This window comes from Euprymna scolopes, chromosome 24, assembly GCF_053919585.1.
Source record: "Euprymna scolopes isolate OS-2025 chromosome 24, ASM5391958v1, whole genome shotgun sequence".
Taxonomy (NCBI): Eukaryota; Metazoa; Mollusca; class Cephalopoda; order Sepiida; family Sepiolidae; genus Euprymna; species Euprymna scolopes.
In genome coordinates this window covers 75,402,327-75,423,960 of record NC_136505.1, presented here as the reverse complement: position 1 = coordinate 75,423,960, position 21,634 = coordinate 75,402,327, and the positions used below count along the sequence as shown (strand labels likewise).

The following is a 21,634-nucleotide window of genomic DNA, read 5'->3' as shown; positions in this document are numbered from 1 at the left end:
TGCAAACTGTGTTGAAAGAACTTCAGTTAGTAGCGTTCAAAACATTTTTTTTTTTAAATTAGCCGTTAATAGAAAATCGTGATTTTATTCTGAACTTAAGCTAGTAACGTTTTAAGAAGCTTACGATATAAAAGAAAAGGCTGATGGGGGGGGGGTCTTCCGAAAGTAAGTTGGTGCCGTTATAAGTAATTTCGAGATAAGATGGAAGCCGGTATTGGACTAGAAAAAAAGCTAGCATTTAATAAAACAGAAATACACAAATTAAATACTGAAATAAAATGGAGTTGTTAATATTTTAAATCTAAAATAAAAAGCATGATTGAAATCACTTATCTCAACAAAAACAATTCCGTCTCCAAATTGCAAACTGTGTTGAAAGAACTTCAGTTAGTAGCGTTCAAAACATTTTTTTTTTAAATTAGCCGTTAATAGAAAATCGTGATTTAATTCTGAACTTAAGCTAGTAACGTTTTAAGAAGCTTACGATATAAAAGAAAAGGCTGATTGGGCGGGGGTCTTCCGAAAGTAAGTTGGTGCCGTTATAAGTAATTTCGAGATAAGATGGAAGCCGGTATTGGACTAGAAAAAAAGCTAGCATTTAATAAAACAGAAATACACAAATTAAATACTGAAATAAAATGGAGTTGTTAATATTTTAAATCTAAAATAAAAAGCATGATTGAAATCACTTATCTCAACAAAAACAATTCCGTCTCCAAATTGCAAACTGTGTTGAAAGAACTTCAGTTAGTAGCGTTCAAAACATTTTTTTTTTTAAATTAGCCGTTAATAGAAAATCGTGATTTAATTCTGAACTTAAGCTAGTAACGTTTTAAGAAGCTTACGATATAAAAGAAAAGGCTGATGGGGGGGGTCTTCCGAAAGTAAGTTGGTGCCGTTATAAGTAATTTCGAGATAAGATGGAAGCCGGTATTGGACTAGAAAAAAAGCTAGCATTTAATAAAACAGAAATACACAAATTAAATACTGAAATAAAATGGAGTTGTTAATATTTTAAATCTAAAATAAAAAGCATGATTGAAATCACTTATCTCAACAAAAACAATTCCGTCTCCAAATTGCAAACTGTGTTGAAAGAACTTCAGTTAGTAGCGTTCAAAACATTTTTTTTTTTAAATTAGCCGTTAATAGAAAATCGTGATTTTATTCTGAACTTAAGCTAGTAACGTTTTAAGAAGCTTACGATATAAAAGAAAAGGCTGATGGGGGGGGTCTTCCGAAAGTAAGTTGGTGCCGTTATAAGTAATTTCGAGATAAGATGGAAGCCGGTATTGGACTAGAAAAAAAGCTAGCATTTAATAAAACAGAAATACACAAATTAAATACTGAAATAAAATGGAGTTGTTAATATTTTAAATCTAAAATAAAAAGCATGATTGAAATCACTTATCTCAACAAAAACAATTCCGTCTCCAAATTGCAAACTGTGTTGAAAGAACTTCAGTTAGTAGCGTTCAAAACATTTTTTTTTTTAAATTAGCCGTTAATAGAAAATCGTGATTTAATTCTGAACTTAAGCTAGTAACGTTTTAAGAAGCTTACGATATAAAAGAAAAGGCTGATGGGGGGGGGGTCTTCCGAAAGTAAGTTGGTGCCGTTATAAGTAATTTCGAGATAAGATGGAAGCCGGTATTGGACTAGAAAAAAAGCTAGCATTTAATAAAACAGAAATACACAAATTAAATACTGAAATAAAATGGAGTTGTTAATATTTTAAATCTAAAATAAAAAGCATGATTGAAATCACTTATCTCAACAAAAACAATTCCGTCTCCAAATTGCAAACTGTGTTGAAAGAACTTCAGTTAGTAGCGTTCAAAACATTTTTTTTTTTAAATTAGCCGTTAATAGAAAATCGTGATTTTATTCTGAACTTAAGCTAGTAACGTTTTAAGAAGCTTACGATATAAAAGAAAAGGCTGATGGGGGGGGGGTCTTCCGAAAGTAAGTTGGTGCCGTTATAAGTAATTTCGAGATAAGATGGAAGCCGGTATTGGACTAGAAAAAAAGCTAGCATTTAATAAAACAGAAATACACAAATTAAATACTGAAATAAAATGGAGTTGTTAATATTTTAAATCTAAAATAAAAAGCATGATTGAAATCACTTATCTCAACAAAAACAATTCCGTCTCCAAATTGCAAACTGTGTTGAAAGAACTTCAGTTAGTAGCGTTCAAAACATTTTTTTTTTTAAATTAGCCGTTAATAGAAAATCGTGATTTAATTCTGAACTTAAGCTAGTAACGTTTTAAGAAGCTTACGATATAAAAGAAAAGGCTGATGGGGGGGGGGGTCTTCCGAAAGTAAGTTGGTGCCGTTATAAGTAATTACGAGATAAGATGGAAGCCGGTATTGGACTAGAAAAAAAGCTAGCATTTAATAAAACAGAAATACACAAATTAAATACTGAAATAAAATGGAGTTGTTAATATTTTCAAAGCAATCTTCGCTATCCACGGCATATCTGAAAGACTTTATACAAATAATGGCAGGTACTTTGTATAAAACGAATTCCTCAATTTTGCCACAGAATTGGAATTCACTCACATCACATCAAGCCCCAGGTACCCACAATCAAACGGGTTTATAGAATGCTGGTTCAAACCATAAAAAAAAAACACTTATAAAAGCCAAACAATCAAAAATGGATTGTCAAATGGCCCTTCTATGCCTCAGAACAACTCCAATTGACAGCCATCTGCCATCCCCGGTAGAAATCCTATACAATAGGAAAATAAGAACAAGACTTACAACCTTGTTAAACCCAGACACCCCAAAAGACTATGAGATCAGAGAATGATTGCGTGCCAAAAGCAAAAAAACAGCAACACCACTAGAACAAAAACGCAAAGGACTAAAGGTAGCAAGTGTCAGTCCTACAAGAAGATGACACCTGGTAACCGGCGACAGTGGTTGATAAAAGCACTGAGCCGCGCAGTTACATCGTCAAGATGCATGGTATGGAAGAATACTGAGGTGCAACAAACAACATTTACAAGAACTATATAACCTTCTGAGACGAACTGATCTCAATACACACATTCAAAATACTAGTTGGGACGATACAACACTACTGCCCCAACAACACACCGACTCATTGGAAGCAATACTCCGTCCAATACAAACGATGGATACATTCCATTAGACAACCCGGGACAACCAGAGGAGACAAACCAAAGGTCAGAGATACTGACCCAAAACCGACCCAAAAGAACCCGGCAAGTCCCCTCCAAATACAAGGACTTTATAATATACAAATAGATAACAAGAAAAACAAACAAACCATAAACACTTTTTCTTAACAAAGGGAATGTAATAGAATAAAGAACTCTTCAATAAATCGAGTTACTTCCCCTTGAATACCCTTGTATAAAAGTCATTCACATACTATTAATAAACATGTCTTACATCGTAATTCTACCCTGTCTCAAGTGTCTTCATTAACACCCCTCGGTACTACAAGCATGTTTTAATTTTTGACTACTCTGTATTTGTTATGAATATGTTAATAATGGAATGAAATAACTAAGAAATGTTTTTTGTTTGTTTCAACTAGACTGTAGTTTCACATGACATTTTAATAAACAAAAGATATCGTAAAAATTGATTTTCATCGTCCTTTTTTTCCATAATTACCAAAACGAAACAATGAAATAAGAAATAAAACAAAACAATGAAATGAAATAACTAAAAAATAATGTAGAATAGCAAACAAAGTAATTTTAATGTCTGTTTTTTTTTTTTTAGTTAAGAATAAAAGTAGTGTGAAAATATTTTACAAAATTAATAAAATTAGCAAATAAATAAATTAAAACACAAAAACTTATCTAGTTAGGTAAAAAATTAACTTAGCTTGCCTTTGTTTTTGCTTATTTTAGAAAAAAAAAAAACGAAAACAAGTTCGTAGGTTTTTCATTTCATTGTTTTGTTTTGATAATTATGCAGAGAATGGACGATGAAAATGTGGGGTATATGGTTATAAAAGGAAAAAAAAAAGAAAAAAAGAAATTTACCGGGCGTATCTGCATCTCTTTGGGAAAGAAGACAGAAAAGATGGCCAGCGCATTTGTATAGACGAAGGGCATCTTGGGAAGGCAGAGCATGATGGGAGAAGCTATTTTTTTTTTCCTGTCTCTTCCTTTTTTTTCTAGATAGGAGGATATAAAAGCTGGGAAAAATTTCCTGGGAGAGTAGAGAGAAAAGAGTCGTGAGCATCTTCTCTTGAAAAGAATTTCGTATTGATGATGTTCGGATTGTGCGGTGTGACATTGGTGGCGAGAGGCCAGGTGTGGTCGATTGGAAAAGAAGAGGGCAGAAACGTGCTGTTGTCGAGAGAGTGACTCACTCCTTCCCAAACCCCAGAACCGAATCCTGATTATAACCCTAGAAGCTATTTCGGCGAGTCAAGCAGGTTAACATGGCTGACTGGATTTCAGAGAATTAAACAGATACATAGGCTGCCACACTGGAAAGGGGATTGATGTATGCAAAGAGGTTATCAGGAAATGGAGGAGGATGAAGCAGGCCACTAAGATTGTCGACCTGAAGTCGGCTTATCTCCAGATCCATGTAGATGAAAAACTCTGGAAACATCAATTGGTCCGGTACAAGGGAAAGTTGTATTGCCTGACGAGGTTAGGCTTTGGGCTGAGCTTAGCCCAAAAATCTATGACTGCCATGCTGAAGATGGTGCTGAGTAAAGACTGTACAGTGGACAAGGCCACTGGTTCATACATTGACGACATTCTCGTGGAGGAAGCAGAGGTGACAGCAGAGAAAGTGAGAGGCCATGTCGTGAGGTATGGGTTGACTGCAAAACCGGCGGAGTCCATGGATGGAGGAGCGGCGTTGGGGTTGAAAAAGAAGCCTTGTCTTTAGATGAGGGAATGCAATACCCGAAATTGGAACCGACCTGACAAAACAAGAAAAAGGAGTGCTACCATTACTGGCAGTTGTTCAACCCACAAAGAATAAAGTTAGACCGGTAGTAGTTAATAGGAAGAGAGCCATGGCCCTTGTTGACTCAGGCTGCACCATCACGTTGGTAACGAAGAATGTCGCTAGATTATGGAGTAGAGCCAGGAGTATTAAGACCGTGGATGGCAGGGAGGTGAAATGCCTGGGAGAGACAACAGCGGAAGTACTGGTGCAAGGTGTGCCTATTGGACTACAAGCCCTAGTGTTGGATCGTCTGGTTGGTTATGTTGATGTGGTTTTAGATGTAAGTGCTATCAACCAACTGGGGGCGCTACGTTGAGAGAGGGCCAAGTAACTTTTGAATGCCTCGGCGCAGTAGGAATGGCAGGAGTGGAAGGTGATAGAAATATCAGAACACAAAAACCAGAGGCTTGCTGCATCGAGGGCGAGGATTTCCATGTGAGGTTCGATGGTGAGAGGTGGACGGTGGAATGGAAATGGATCTCCAGGCCTCAGGAACTACGAAACAAATTAAACTGCTACAAGAAATCATCGTGAGAGTGATGAAAGAAGACCCAGTAAAGGGGGAATGGTATGTCAGCGGCGGAGATGCGGGGGTGATTTCGTGTGATTCCAACAGTCTGGCATTGGGCGTCGTATTAGAGATGGGAGGCGTAACTGTTGAAGATGTGGCGTGGTTAAGGAAGAAAAACGACTATTCCCATATCAATGTAGCCGAACTGGAGGCTGCTATGAAAGGAATCAATCTGGCCCTGAAGTGAGAATTGAAAACGATTGAAATCAAATCCGATTCGGCAATGGTAGTTTCATGGATCAGGTCAGCAGTGACTGGTGATAAGAGAGTTAGGATCAGATGTGCTGCAGCAATGCTGATCAAGCGCAGGCTTGGAGCACTTGCAGATTTGATAGTGGAATTCCAGTTGAAGGTATCTGTAGTGCTGATCCCATCAGAAAAGAACAAGGTGGATTCAATGACACGGGTAAAGAAGGCCTGACTGCAAAAGAGAAAGGAGGTTTCCTCAGTATGCTGTGCATGGGAGGAAGTTAAAAAGTGACATGAAATGCACCACTTTGGTCGAGAATGGACGTTATTCCTGGCAAGAGAGGTTTACCCGGAAACCACCGAGAAAGAGGTCAGGGAGGTAGTGGAGCACTGTCAGGAGTGCCAATCGATAGACCCCGGACCATCCAGAAACGAAGCAGGAGAGTTACACATTGCAGAGTTCTGGAAGCAATTGGTCATTGTAACCCTTTTTATCTAGAAATCTCGGCTCGTGTAGTCTAGTCTTCTCTGAGGTTTTTGCATGAAATCTGGTATGCTGAAAGCGACTATCGAAGCAGCAGGCAGGAAGAAAGACAAACTCATGTAGTCTATCTACAGAAGCTTAATTTCGCAGAATTATGTACAAATTTTTACAAATATCACTCAGTTTCTGCAAGTTCTTTTCACAGTCTCAAATCTCTTCACAGACAGTGACAGACGGTTGGATGAGGAAGGTGGAGGGGTCACGCTCTTCTCGGATTCAACAACCAATCTCAAACTAATCTGATCTGCTACTCAACTAAAACTCTCTAATTTTCGCATGACAGTCGTATATGTAGTAAGGTATGTGGATGGGGTGGAAATTCTCCCCGCCAATAAGATTTTGCCACAAAATCGAAAGCTTTAGGGTTTTGCGTGGGTACGATTCCCATACCTGAAATCTGAATTACTCATTCTCACGACTGCCAGTTCTGACATTCGACCTTGAGTTCAATAAGGCCAGACAATGTTATAAGTGAAATTTCCTGTCATCAACTTTTAGCCGTAAAAATATATTTCTCTGTTTTCAAACAATATCTATTTTGACATGAAATAAAATATATTTATCTTCTCTATCTTAAATCCTTGGGTTATCTGGCGTCACCCAGGAATAAAAAGCTACTTCAGCGTAGTTCTAACACTCCTCAATGGGGGATTACGTTACACATTGATGTGACCCATTATCGTCATAAGTTGTATCTGTCGATGGTTGACTGTGGACCGGGGAAGTTTGCCATATGGAGAGAGATCAGGGCAGAAGCTGCATGGGCGATCGGAGGGTCATCGGAGAAATATTTTTGGAAAGAGCGCCAGTTGAGGAACTGTTAATTGGCAATGGACCCACTTTCCAATCAGAAGCTTTTAAAGAGGTGTGTGATAGGACGGGAGTAAGGCAATTTTTTAGGGCAGCGTATCGACCGAGTGGCAATGGGATAGTGGAGAGGAACCATCGCACTATCAAGGCTGCTGTGGAAAAAAAGCAACATTTCACCCATGGAGGTGGTGTTTTGGTACAGCATCTCACCGAAAACCAGACAAGATGAGACAACTGTGCCTCATAGAGCCATCTTTGCATATAAGTGGCGGCATCTGTGCAATAAAACAGTAGGAATTGAGGATGAAGAAGCTACCATTAAAATGGGCGAGGTGTGGGTAAAGCCTCCCAATGCACAATGTACCACTTGCTGGGGGAGGGGGGTTGTAACGGGAACGCAGTCAAAGAACAACGTGATGGTGAATGGCGTTCCCCGGCATATCCTAAACCTGCGCCGTGTAACCCTGCCGGCTCGCAGTGATGGCGTTGAAGAGGAGGAAGTCAATATCCACCAAGAAGCTGATGATGCACCCCAATTCGACTTATCCCACATTGTGGTTCTTTACAACTGGACTAGAATGTCTGTAGTGAACCTGAAAACGTCAACCCTCAAGAAGTCGTCCCCCAGAGGCCTCAACGTGAGAGGAGGAGGCCTGCTTGGATGAAGGATTATGAAGTGTCTTATTGACCTCAAAGATCAGGGGGGGGGGCGTGTGGGGTATATGGTTAAAAAAGAAAAAAAAAAAAAACGTACCGGGCATATCTGCATTGCTCTTTGGGAAAGAAGAAAGGAAGAATGGCCAGCGCATTCGTATACGCGAAGGACATCTTGGGAAGGCAGAGCATGATGGGAGAAGCTATTTTTTTTTTAGATAGGAGGATATAAAAGCTGGGAAAAATTCCCTGGGGGAGCAGAGAGAAAAGAGTCGTAAATATTTTCTCTTGTGCCGTGTGACATTGGTGGCGAGAGGCCAGGTGTGGTCGATTGGAAAAAGAAGAGGGCAGAAAAGTGCTGTTGTCGAGAGAGTGACTCACTCCTTTCCGAACCCCAGAACCGAATCCTGATTATAACCAATTTTTACGATATCTTTTATTTATCAAAATGTTATGTGAAACTACAGTCTAGTTGAAATGAACAAAAAAAACATTTCTTAGCAATTTCATTTCATTATTAACATATTCATAACAAGTACAGAGTAGTTAAAAATTAAATCATGCTTATTATTAGTTGTTGTTTCCAGCAGTCGAGTTGTTTTTTTTTTTTATTGCTAGGCTGTACAGTAGACTCGCTAATTTTGTTTCGATAAAATTTGCGTTGTGTCCCGTTCCATTTTTTACATTCGTTTGAGGCCACTATCTTGCATATGACTTTTACTCAAGGAATGTATAGCTTAAGATTTTTTTTAGGAAAAAAAATAATGTGTATGCTTTTTAGTCGCGTACAAGCAACTCTATAAGTCACTCCATCGGTCGGTCTGTCTATAACACTTTTGTGCTTGGCCTTTTTGGTTAAGATCAAAGGTCTGTTGTTAATAGATGCTATTCTTAGCTTTTTAAGCTTTTCTTGGCCTTTTAGCCAAGATACGGTCAAAGGTGGAGGCTGCAGTCAGTTCGTGGCTTCCTAGGAAACCTTCCTTAAAGGGTAGAGCTGAGGCGTGCGCCACTTACGTCCTTCCTTTCATCCTTTACCGACTGGCCGTACTTCACCTGCCTGCACAACACCTTACAGCTCTCGTCGAACTCTTGTCCTCGCTTCTTTGGAAGGTACTGGGTGAGCAGACAGATCTGCATTCAATGTCTATGTGAGGGAGGCTTGGGAATGCCGGACTTGAAGTGTCATCGAGATGCTGAGAGGCAGGCCTTCCTGAGCCACTATACTGCTGCCTTCCCTGACCTTGTTCTCGGTCCTTCTATCGAGAGCCGTTGCAGGCTGTGGGGAGAATATGCCTACATGAACGAGTGCCGAGCTGCACTAAAACGACTACCAAGGTCCAGCGACCTTATGACTGCTACCCGTAGAGAACTCCACAGAGATCTAGTGAAGGGAGCCGCCGCCGACCCACTATGCACACGTTTGGGTTGGCAGCATAGTGAGATCTACTCCGTGGAGCTAGGCGCCAGGTCCGAGTCATCTGAACAATTCGGAGTTCTGCACTTCCACTGAACAAGATACAATGCAGTTCCGGGTTTTTGGAGTCGCCTGATTGTCCACGTTGTGGGACAACAGCCGTAGAAATGACTAATCATGCTTTCTTCGATTGCCGCGAACTCTGCAGGTACTGGTCGTATGTCAGCGAGGTGACAGCTCGCATCGATCCTGAGCATCCTCACCCAATTACCGTATCCAATGTCGTGGACAATGTGAGGCCGCCATGGGACCGGGAAAGACAAATGGTCTATGTTACGATCCTGGCCGTGGCAAGAATGGTGATTTGGACGTCGCGTCTGCAAGGTTGTCGAGGGAGGTGGGGGGGTGTTGTCTTTTTCTGATCAGGATCTGATCGCTTTCTTTAAACACCAACTACGGGTGAAGATCAGATGTGATAGAAGAAGGTTGCATCGCATGGCATTTGACAGAAGATGGATACATGTAGCAAGTCTCTGTGTACGAAGAGATGCCAAAGAGGTGTGGAACGCGCAGTTCCGTAAAGTAAAATTAAACAAGTAGCCTCTCAGCTAGCTGAGTATGTGTTCCATCCCTCCCCAATTAGGAAGCCTCCAAGATCCCCGCCCCCTCCTTCTTGCAATTTTTGTTTTCACCCCTTCCTCTAAATTTCACCCATCTTGGAGAGAAAGAAATACAAACATACAGAAGCGAGGTTCCTTTTACAAACCTAGTGGAACGGGCAGTCTATCAACTAGACGGGGTTGGGAGGGTCCTACTAATCACCTTTTGTTTTTTCTTCCCCTGCACTCGACACAAATGAATTATTGTACCATTTTTATTGTCATCTTTTTTGTTTTTACACGTCAATAAAAAATGTTTTAAAAATTGGGAGTTAAATAGGACGTCCCCCAGTATGAAAGGGTGAATGCGGTATTATGGTGAAAGAAGATACTAGCTGAGAGAATCTTTTGATTTTGTTTAGTTCTGGAGTGACAAGGATGACCAACGACCTCCACAATCCCCCCTTTTCAGTTGGCCATGTGCCTAAGTTTTTTGTTCATTGTTGATTTTCACTGTACTTTTAACATGAATAAAGGATTTAATATCTCAAAGTGTAGTATCTGTTCCGGCAGATACTGCAACCCCACATATAAGACCTTGGTCAATGTAGGGGAAACCCTTCATACCAATTGTAACTATCCAGCTCCTCTACTTCCCGGGGAGTTGGTCCCCATTTCCCCTTCACTCCTCACTTTAAAAATCGGCCTTGTGCCTAATTTGCTCAGTGGGGGAGCAAATAAATACCTACCCTTTTCTTGGCCTTTTGGCCAAGATCAAAGTGTAGTATCTGTTCTTACTACATGCTGTACTTATTGTGATATAAAGTGGGGGATCACTTTTCTGTATTAATTTAATGTAAAATGATCACACACTTTACAACCATTCAGTCTCAAAGCCATTCAAGTCATTCTCCAGATCATTCAAGTTGTTTTTGAAGGATTCCAGTTATTTTTTAAGCATTCAAGTCATTCTTAAGGTCATTCAATTCATCCTTAAGTTCATTAAAGTCATTCTAAGTCATTTATTTTTTATTTATTTAAGTCATTTCAGCCCATTTTTCGGTCATTTTAGTTTATCTTTAAGAATTTCATGTCAGTCCTACATTCACGCATTCATTCATTACACGAGAGCACACAACTAATGGCTATCGGCCTTGTTTTAACGACCCCCCCCCTCACAAAAGTTGAGGTTCATGTAGAATAAAAACTGGAATGGTAAAAGTTTTTTTATTATATCTTTTCAAATTTAGTACAGTTTGTATTGTGGCCACTGAAGTTTCGAATTTTGAAAATAATTTTAATTTATGGGGGTGGGGCGTGTAAAAAATTCAACTTTCAGAAAAAAAAAACAACTTTTCCATAGAAAAATCAACAAAAATATTTTGAATAATCACTTTTTTTTTAACTGCGCTAGAATAGCTCGAATATGGAGACTTATTTTACATTAAATTTACATGTGAAAATGACCTCCCCACTCTAAATTCTTAAATTTATATATTTTTTAAGAATTTGTGGGAACATGATGACAATTAGCAGCGAACCGGATGTGAACGTATCCACCATGAGAGACAAAATGAAAAATCGTCTTTTGCACATGGCTCCACGCATCGCTTCTGTTTGGGAAAAGAAAATAAGATAACCACAAAATAGTTATTGACCAATGGCAGAGCTCCGCGCCTAAAATAAACACCTCAAATATCACAGTCACTGGGAGCCGGTTTGCCACTATAAAATGAGAGATTTTAGGGAACCAGAGGAGAGAGGAGGAAAAAGAAGACGAAGACGCTGGGCTGCTAGCAGCTGATGAAAGAAGTCACCTGCTTTCCAGTTACAAGCCAGGACACGCATCACCGACAACAGGATGACCGGCCTACCCCTACCACATACATCGTCCAAAAGATAAGTTACGTTTACGAATATTCATTCCTTGTCAATTCCTACATACCTACAAACATTTTACGAACCTTCATTCCTTGTCAATTCATACATACCTACAAACATTTTACGAACCTTCATTCCTTGTCAATTCATACAAACCTACAAACATTTTACGAACCTTCATTCCTTGTCAATTCATACATACTTACAAACATTTTACTAACCTTCATTCCTTGTCAATTCATACATACCTACAAACATTTTACGAATATTCATTCCTTGTCAATTCATACATACCTACAAACATTTTACGAATATTCATTCCTTGTCAATCCATACATACCTACAAACATTTTACGAATATTCATTCCTTGTCAATTCATACATACCTACAAACATTTTACGAACCTTCATTCCTTGTCAATTCATACATACTTACAAACATTTTACGAACCTTCATTCCTTGTCAATTCATACATACCTACAAACATTTTACGAACCTTCATTCCTTGTCAATTCATACATACCTGCAAACATTTTACGAACCTTCATTCCTTGTCAATTCATACATACCTACAAACATTTTACGAACCTTCATTCCTTGTCAATTCATACATACCTACAAACATTTTACGAATATTCATTCCTTGTCAATTCATACATACTTACAAACATTTTACGAACCTTCATTCCTTGTCAATTCATACATACTTACAAACATTTTACGAACCTTCATTCCTTGTCAATTCATACATACTTACAAACATTTTACGAACCTTCATTCCTTGTCAATTCATACATACCTACAAACATTTTACGAACCTTCATTCCTTGTCAATTCATACATACCTGCAAACATTTTACGAACCTTCATTCCTTGTCAATTCATACATACCTACAAACATTTTACGAACCTTCATTCCTTGTCAATTCATACATACCTACAAACATTTTACGAATATTCATTCCTTATCAATTCATACATACCTACAAACATTTTACGAATATTCATTCCTTGTCAATTCATATATACTTACAAACATTTTACGAACCTTCATTCCTTGTCAATTCATACATACTTACAAACATTTTACGAACCTTCATTCCTTGTCAATTTATACATACCTGCAAACATTTTACGAACCTTCATTCCTTGTCAATTCATACATACCTACAAACATTTTACGAACCTTCATTCCTTGTCAATTCATACATACCTACAAACATTTTACGAACCTTCATTCCTTGTCAATTCATACCATACCTACAAACATTTTACGAATATTCATTCCTTGTGAAATCGTACATACCTGCAAACATTCTACGAACATTTCACCGTAATACAAACTGTCAAATATCTCCATCGGACACTCCATACTTCGTTAAATCACATTCCATCCTACAACACTTTGCCTCTCCTAATACAAATTGTTGGTAGTAAATAAAATCGGTTCTCAACCTTCAATATTCGTCTGTCTTTAATTATATGGAGTCAGAATCTACACACTTCCAACGTTGTTCATTTCATGTATTCTTTGTTGTGACCTCTATGGCGTACTTTCCTACCTCTAATCCTTTTATAACAACCGAGGCCATATATTTAAAATTAAGTAGAATAAACATTTAAGAATTTCTTCTCGTCTGGTGGATTATTTTTCAGACTAAGAAAGCAAAAAAGGAGAGAAAAATAAATACAAAACAAATAAATGTTACCAAAGGCAAGATTTTCTACCTAGTAAAAGAATATATTTAACTTTTACAAAGGAAACAATTCGAACTTTCGCATTACATTAAAATAAAAGTTTAAACATGAAACAAAAATAAAACATATGTCAGTAATTAATTTTTAATTTATGACACACATTTTGAATGTCTTTAAAACAGGTTTAAAAAAAAGTGCACTTACATTTTACATTGGCAAATTTTCAACGTCTTCTGTGCGTCCTCTTAACTTATGGGAAACTTGAAAATAGTATTTACTAAAAATAATTTCTATTAGTAGCCTGAGATTTTATTGCTTTATATCGGTCTTGTCTTATTCAGAAATTTTGTTTTAGTAGACACATAAACTGAAATCAAAGTAGAAATGAGCCAACACGTGTTGTCGCTTATAGGTGTGACAAGTTTTGTATCTACTAATCCTGTTAATGCTCAATTCATCTGAACAAATACAGACATATAAACCGAAATCAAAGAAGAAATGAACCAACACATGTCGCATATAGATGTGAAAGATTTGAATTCATTAATTTTATTACTGTCCAATTTTTAGGGTTTTTACTTTTGGGGCACAACCTAAAAAAATAAATAATTCAACACAAGCTACTGAAACAACGAACACAACAACTTCAATAAAAGTAACAAAGAAAAGGTTTATTCAGGCGAATGTTCACGGGTAGATATTATTCCTGGGTAAAAACTGGACTCTGGCGTGGCTACCGAGAATAAAGAAGGCCGATGCACATGACAGCGTGACGTCAGTATCAGATTCACTTGTAGGGATATGAGCAGCAGTTTCGTCTAGTTTTCAGTTTGCTGTCTAACATGGTGTATTCTTGCATTGTTACAAAATTGCCGGGGAAATTATCCAAAAGGCCCCAAAGTACATATATTTTCTTATCCTAAACTTTCTCAATTTGGATACGTGCCATTAGAAGGGAAAATTTTATTCCAACCAAATATAGTAAAGTAAGTAATGTTATTTGTTAATAATTAAACGTGTATTTAATTAGAACTGTATTCAAGTACTTTCATAATGCTTGATAACATTGTTAATATAAATTAAAGAAACAATACTATTTATTGCTAATACAGCAAATATTATGTTAATATTTTTAACTGTTTATTTTCTTATAAGGCTAAAATGTCTATCAGGAAGGTTGAAAATTTAATTTAATTTTGTTTTAGTTTTGAAAATTATAAACAAATAATTTTTACATAAGAATAATTGTCAAAATGTTTTTTTAATAATAAATAAAATCTTTCATTGAGTATGTCCAAATATTTGAAAGTTATATATTTTTTTCTAAAGTCGGTTTGAAAATTATTCACCATGTGGCTTAATGAAATTAGCCGTGACTGATCGTTATATATTAAAATTGATTGTTTCTTTTCAGAATTCTAAACAAATAATTTTTTGCATGAGAATATTTGTCAAAATGTTTTTTTAATAATAAATAAAACATGTCCAAATATTTGAAAGTTCGGGTTTGTTTTATTGAACACATAGATTCGAAAAGGTTGTCACAAAACAAATAAGTGTTATCAAAGGCAAGATAAGTTACTTTTCTACCCAACTGTATATGTTTTTAGTTTTTATATTTAATGTAGCATGCTTATTCAGCTCGAAAAACATACAGTGTTTTTTACCGATATATTGGAAAATTCAAAATAGCGGCCGACTCTCTCTCGGAGACAGTAAGTTTGGGAAAACAAGTTATAAATAAAAAACCAGTCAAAATACTGTTAAAAACCCGCCGAATATATGTCAGCCTATGTCAGGGTAACATATATTCAACGAGTTTCTAACAGTATTTTATCTGTTTTTTTTTTTGTTTTGTTTTTTTTATAACTCATTTCCCCAAACTTACCGCCTCAAAGAGAGAGTCGGCTGCCATTTAAAATTTTCCAATACATCGGCAAACACTGTTTTTCGAGCTCAATAAACATGTTACATTAAATATAAACACTAAAAACATATCCAGTTAGGTAGAAAAGTAACTTATCTTGCCTTTGATAACATTTATTTATTCTATATTTGTTTTGTGACAACTTTTTCGAGTCTATGTGTACAGTAAAACAAACCCGAAAGTTATATATTTTTTTCTAAAGTAGATTTGAAAATTATTCACCACGCAGCTATTAATGAAATTAGCCGTGACTGAGCGTTATATATTAAAATTGTTTCTTTTTAGAATTATAAACAAATAATTTTTACATGAGAATATTTGTCAAAAATTTTTTTTTTTAATTTATTTACTTGCCTCCCCACGAGGGTACAGTTAGACACAAGGTCGGATTTTAATGTGGGAAAATTTAGCTCCCCAAAAAGGGGCACTCTGGATAGGAACAAAAATAAAATAAAAATTGTCTCAGTCATGAAGGATTTCTCCTCCACTGACCGAGGACAGAACAAATGAAGTGTAGCATCAGAACAGATACTACACTGTGATTATTATTGTAAATGTTTGTTTACTATATTTTCTTAGATTTTAGCAATAGTTTACATTATGGTATGAATGTTTTCTTTAATTATGTTTTTAGGAATGTAAACATCATTTTCGGCCTGAGGATGTAATACAGGAGAAGTCAAAATTCGATGATAAAACGTTGTGAAATAAACACGCAAGATGAGAACATTAGTCTGAATAATCTCTAAAGTTCCAAAAAATAACATTCAACCCATGTGATTTTTCTTTAAATTAAATTCAAAAAATATATTTCTGCACTAGTAACTTTTATTGTTTGTTTTTAAATTATTTGTTTGATTTAAATTTTTTGTATTTTATCGTTTGTTTTCATTCTTAAAATTATTTATCGATAGTTTTCACTTTTAAAATTATTCATCGTTGGTGTTTAATATGTTTTTAAATTCTTTGTTTCCTAACTTCATAATTCAGTTTTATTAGTATTAAATTGTATATTGCTTTAAAATTACTTAATTTTACATAGATAATATTTATATTTTATATTGAATAAAGTTCAGTTTCAGTATTAATCGAACTGTGTTCCTTTTTTTTTAATGTTTTATTGCTCTTTTTCAAATGGCCTTCATATAGTACTGACAGTCTGACAAATCTTACCTACATTGCCTGCATGCATTTTTCAGTTAACAGGCCTTCTTCTTACTCTCGGTGGCCGTGACTCTGGCCACCTGGTGTTGTCACGGTAGTTATTCCCAGTGGGAATCGTCGAACCGGATGAAATAACACAGAGGTGGAGAGAGAGAGAGAGAGAGAGAGAGAGAGAGAGAGAGAGAGAGAGAGAGAGAGAGAGAGGAAAAGGGTCCAATCTGCTTGGCGTCTCTCTAGGTAAGCTGGAGTTTTTTCCTTCAAACCGGAAGCTGTCCGATTTCCTTAGGGGAGAGAAAGGATCAGTGAGCCACACCCCTGATTGATCAGTATGTGGCCAAATAACACAGGGGAGACGCATTTACTTGTTAAAAGAAAAAATTCCCATTTGTTTCTGCTACATAACCCCCTGCTTAGGCTGAAAGCCGACAGAGAAAAAAGTAGCATAACAAATAGCAAAAAATAAAAATGTCCATTTTATTTGTTTTGTTTTTACGAAAAAAAAATGTTCTTACTTTTCTGTGAAAAGTTGGGGAATATTTGCTTCAGTTTTTATAATAAAACGTTCTTTCTTTTTTTTCTGGAAAGGAGGGAAAAGGGGAAAAAATGTTTTTTTTTAAACGGAAATATAAAGTTTTACACAGTCTCTTCGGCCAATGTACCCGACGACCACTACGTGTAGTGGTGACATAATTTTCTTCACCTGGAGCATTTACTTCAGGTGTATGCATATCTTGATGCTGTGTGTAAGTAGGTGGAATGTGTGGCTCATGTGTTTTTGTGTCAAGAAAGGCTTTTTTTACTCTATCAATAGAGACAGTTTCTCTTTTACCACTAGATAATCTAAGGTGAAAAGTTTATCAATACACGAAAGCATGCGATAAGGGCCAGCATAAGGTGAAGTTAGAGGGGCTTTCATGACGTCCTTTCTAAGGAAAACGAGTCCAAAATGAAATGTCCTTTGGGACAGATGATCTTATGGTCTGTTCCCTAGTGTGCATTGGTGGGAGCTTACTAAAATAAGCTCACAGTCTGTCGACATACAGAGCTGAATCAGTTGTTGTTAACTCTATCGGGCTCAGCATTTGGCCTGGCAACAAGAGAGGTACTCCATAGACAAGTTCGGCTGGAGAGTATCCCACATCCTCTTTGATATCAGCATGACAGCCAAGAAAGACAACCGGTACATATTCGCTTGATCGCTGTTGGTCAGGGTAAGCACGTAATGCTGCTTTCAATTGGCGATGGAAGTGTTCTATCATCCCGTTAGAAGCAGGGTGATAACTTGTAGATCCCTAGAATCCTGGAAAGTTCCTGGAAGAGGTGAAATTCAAACTATGCCACGATCAGTGGTGATGGTGATGGGAACTCCATAACGCGATATCCAGCCTGATATAAGGGCTTGCGCTACGGACTCAGCCGAAATGTCTGTGAGGGGAATGGCTTCAGGCCACTGTGTGAAATGGTCTATGCAGGTCAGGAGATAAGTAAATCCCAGTGTGATCGGCCAAGGTCCAACCAGATCGATGTGAACATGGCTAAACCGAGCGTCTTGAGTGCTGAATGTTCCAAGGGGTGCACGGATATGCTTGTGCACCTTCGACTTTTAGCAGGATACACGCCTCATATTTGGCCAGAAAAATCTAGTGGGAATCAGTTTCACTGTGGCTTTGCATCCGGGGTGTGCCAGATTGTGTAGGGTGTCAAAAACAACTCTACGATGAGTCAATGGAACAAATGATTGAGGTGAATCCGTTGAAGTGTCACAAATGATCTGCGTGTCCGAGGTAAGCACGGGCAGGTATGCAAATTTCTGGAGGGGCATAGGCATCTATAACTTTTATAGATGTTTTTGTAGCGAGGAGTTCTTTTTACAGGGTGAGGGTGCTGGCCCCACGCCCAACCTTCCCAGAAGGTACATACAGCGCCTAGCCTTCCCAAATGGTCACTCATCTGGTACTGGCCAGGCTAAACGTGTCCCCTTTTCATGCAAGTAAAAATAAAGAGAATTAGTTAAATGAAAATAAAATCAGATAAAACGGGAATCGAACCCTGTAGATAAGTTTTAACGAAAAATAGGTTTTAAATGGAATGTCCAGTAAATTGTTAATTCTGTTAAAATATTTAATAAATACAAATTTGGCTGGAAACTATGCACATTGTTAGAAAGAATGCATAATAAAATATGGGTTATATGAATTAGATAAGCAGGTTAAATTCCTTTGTAAAACAACAAAGTAAAATGGGAAATTTCCTGGTCATCAGAAATGGTTTCAAAAACGTGCAAATCGCGCATGTTGATGACACCTGACTTATAGTCACGTTGGCCAGACATACTTGTGATTTCTCAATATAGGAGAGTTCGAAGTTAGTCAGAGAATCGAAGAGTCAAGAGAGGTTCAGACCGAACCTTGGCACCATCTGGAAGCGAGAGGGTTTTAGAAGAAGAGGATGTAAAAAAACTTTGAATTCCTGGATGCAAAGCCATTGACCGATCATATGGAAGAAATAAATGATCATCATGTTTTTTATAACATGCGTCTTCATGTTGTAATTCAACGAAAAAAGGTATTGTCCATTTATGTATAAAAACCTTTGATAAAATCATCATCTAAAAAATATGTGTTAGAAAGTACATGTGTCAAACAATAAATGTTATATAAACACTCCCGTTTCATACAGAACTGTCAATAGCATAAATGCCAATCTCTCGGTCTATCTATCTATATATCGAATCACCTTCTCAAAGTGTATTTATATATACTCTCTCTCTCTTTATATATACTTGTTAATGTCTTCATCTCTTCCAACAACATGATTAAGACATGAGCACTCCTAAGACTCTTGCTCTTCTTAACATGAACAACAAAAGAACGTTCATCATCTAAATAATAATAATAAACGAACCACAAAAAAATACAACAAACGTTGCTTAACTTCAGTGATCTGGCGAGAACCGGTGTGTCAACGTGATTGTGCCATACAGGTATGCAAATTTGCAAGTTGCAACTTCAGGTGACGATGGATTCAACTTGTGTCCAGACTTGGCTGGTCCAAGGCCATCTGCTGTAAGTTGATATCCGATGGTGAGAACAGAGAATTAATGGGAATGCGGGACCAAGCGTCTACTGCTGCATTCTGCTCACCTGAGATATGTCGGATATCACTGGTAAATTGCGAAACAAAATCCAAGTGGCACGTTTCGCGGAGAGAATATTTGTCTGGATTAGAACGCAGTGCATATGTAAGCGGACGGTGATCAGTGTAGATCACAAATTGACAGCCCTCAAGTGAATGTTGAAAGTGTTTCACTGCAAGGTACATTGCCAGGAGTTCACGGCCAAACGTGCTGCAACGTTGTTCTGCTGGTTTCAGCTGTCTTAAAAAGTATGCGAGAGGTTGTAACTGTTGTTGGTGCTGCTGTTGCAACACTGCACCTACAGCTGTGCATGATGTGTCAACAACCAGTGAAAACTGGGCATCGGGTACAGGATGTGCAAGTAGAGATGTTGTCGCCAGTTTTGTTTTTACTTCACTAAAAGCTTTAAGCTGTCTGCTTGGCGTCTCTCTCGGTAAGCTGGAGTTTTTTCCTTCAAACCGGAAGCAGTCCGATTTCCTTAGGGGAGAGAAAGGATCAATACGCCACACCCCTGATTGGTTAGTATGTGGCCAAATAACACATGGAAGAGGCATTTACTTGTTAAAAGAAAAAGTTCCATTTGTTTCTGCTACAAATTAATCCGAGTCTAAGACTTTGAAATTATCAAAAGTTTGTTTTTGTAAGCACACTTTTTGATAACTGCTTGTAAACTTTGTCTATGCTAGTTAGGGGACTGAACAAAAGCACACCGGATAAAAGGACACGAAAAAACCCCACCATCTAATTAAAACAAAAACAGATAAAATCTCAAATGAATCAAAAATAATAAAAATCAATTTTTATTTAACTGAATTTAGGATAGTTAGACACTGGAAAACTAATTTTGGTAAGGTATGAAAATTAAGCATCTATGGAATAAATGTCAATATAGATAAATTTTAAGACGATTCATGTGTGACATAATTGACTTGAGGGAGCGATTTGCTCCCCATAGGGGAGGTTGAGACCCCCTTGGACCTGAGAAAGACCGGGTAAAGATGCTAAAATTGTTTAAATTAATCCCGATTAATCCAAATTAATATCAAAAATACTTGAATTAGAAGATATATATATATGTTAATTTTTATTGTCAAAGTCAGATATATATTTTATTGTTTGAAAAGCCAGTTATATATTTTGTTGTTTAAAAAATCCAATAACAGGAAACGTCAGAATAATTTAGAAACGAGATTGTACTTGTTGGCCTGGAGAACACCTCCAGACTATGGCTTTCTGAATGACAGGGATTGACCCCAGAGGTCATGTGAATGGATGTCATTTTTTGTCCCAGATTACAAAACTGGTAATATTGGTGAAGTGCACACATGCAAATGTATCTGGGGTTTCCCCAGATACGTGGCTGGTTCTGATTGTTGAATAGACCACCGCACCCCAACCCGTCCCTGAATATAAAAACAAGCGCCCAGGTTTTTTTAGACAGATTGGAGAGAGATTTGCGCCAACCTCAAGAGGAACCAGCCCTGAAGCCTACCCCCCTCTCCATCCGCCTAGAGAGATTTGTGAATTTAAAATGTTTAAGAACTGAACGTGTATATATATGTAAAAAGACTGTAATTTTTGTGAAATTAATTTTTAGTAGATAGAATCCAATTTGTCTGTCTTTGCTTTCTGGTGTATGCAGCTTTCGCCTTTCACTTCCAGTAGAATTCCACACTGAGGTGTTCAGAATTTAATGTGGAGGGCTCTCGGAAAATTAGACATCCCGAGCCATAGTTTCCGAAGACGATCAGAGGTTAATTGCTTGACCTCAGCACGAGAGACTAGCCACACGTGGAGACAATATAGTTTTAAATAGAATTCAAGTGCCTCTCACTGAAATATACATATTTTAAAATATTTACTCTTGTTTGAAAGCAAATAAGTTGATTTTTCTAAGTTAGGTACGTGTTCTAAGGACACTTTTCTTACATTATCTTTTACAATTAATATATTAATAAAAAAAAAAGTAATAAATTAAAATCCTTTAACCAGATTAAATTTATCATAATATATTTCGGTTTATTCATAAATACGTCAGCGATTATAAAATTTTGTTAAAAAAAAATCAATTACTCCATGAC

At 37.2% G+C, this 21,634-nt stretch overlaps 1 protein-coding gene and 1 pseudogene across 6 annotated transcripts in view; one reads left to right on the top strand and one right to left on the bottom strand.

Annotated features, from left to right (window-relative positions):
• The window catches only part of LOC145246769 (X-ray radiation resistance-associated protein 1-like), a 334,894-nt gene that overhangs the window by 239,641 nt on the left and 73,619 nt on the right, over positions 1 to 21,634 (bottom strand). The gene's annotated exons all lie outside the window — the stretch shown is intronic.
• On the top strand, positions 10,494 to 10,631 carry LOC145246934 (U2 spliceosomal RNA; annotated as a pseudogene).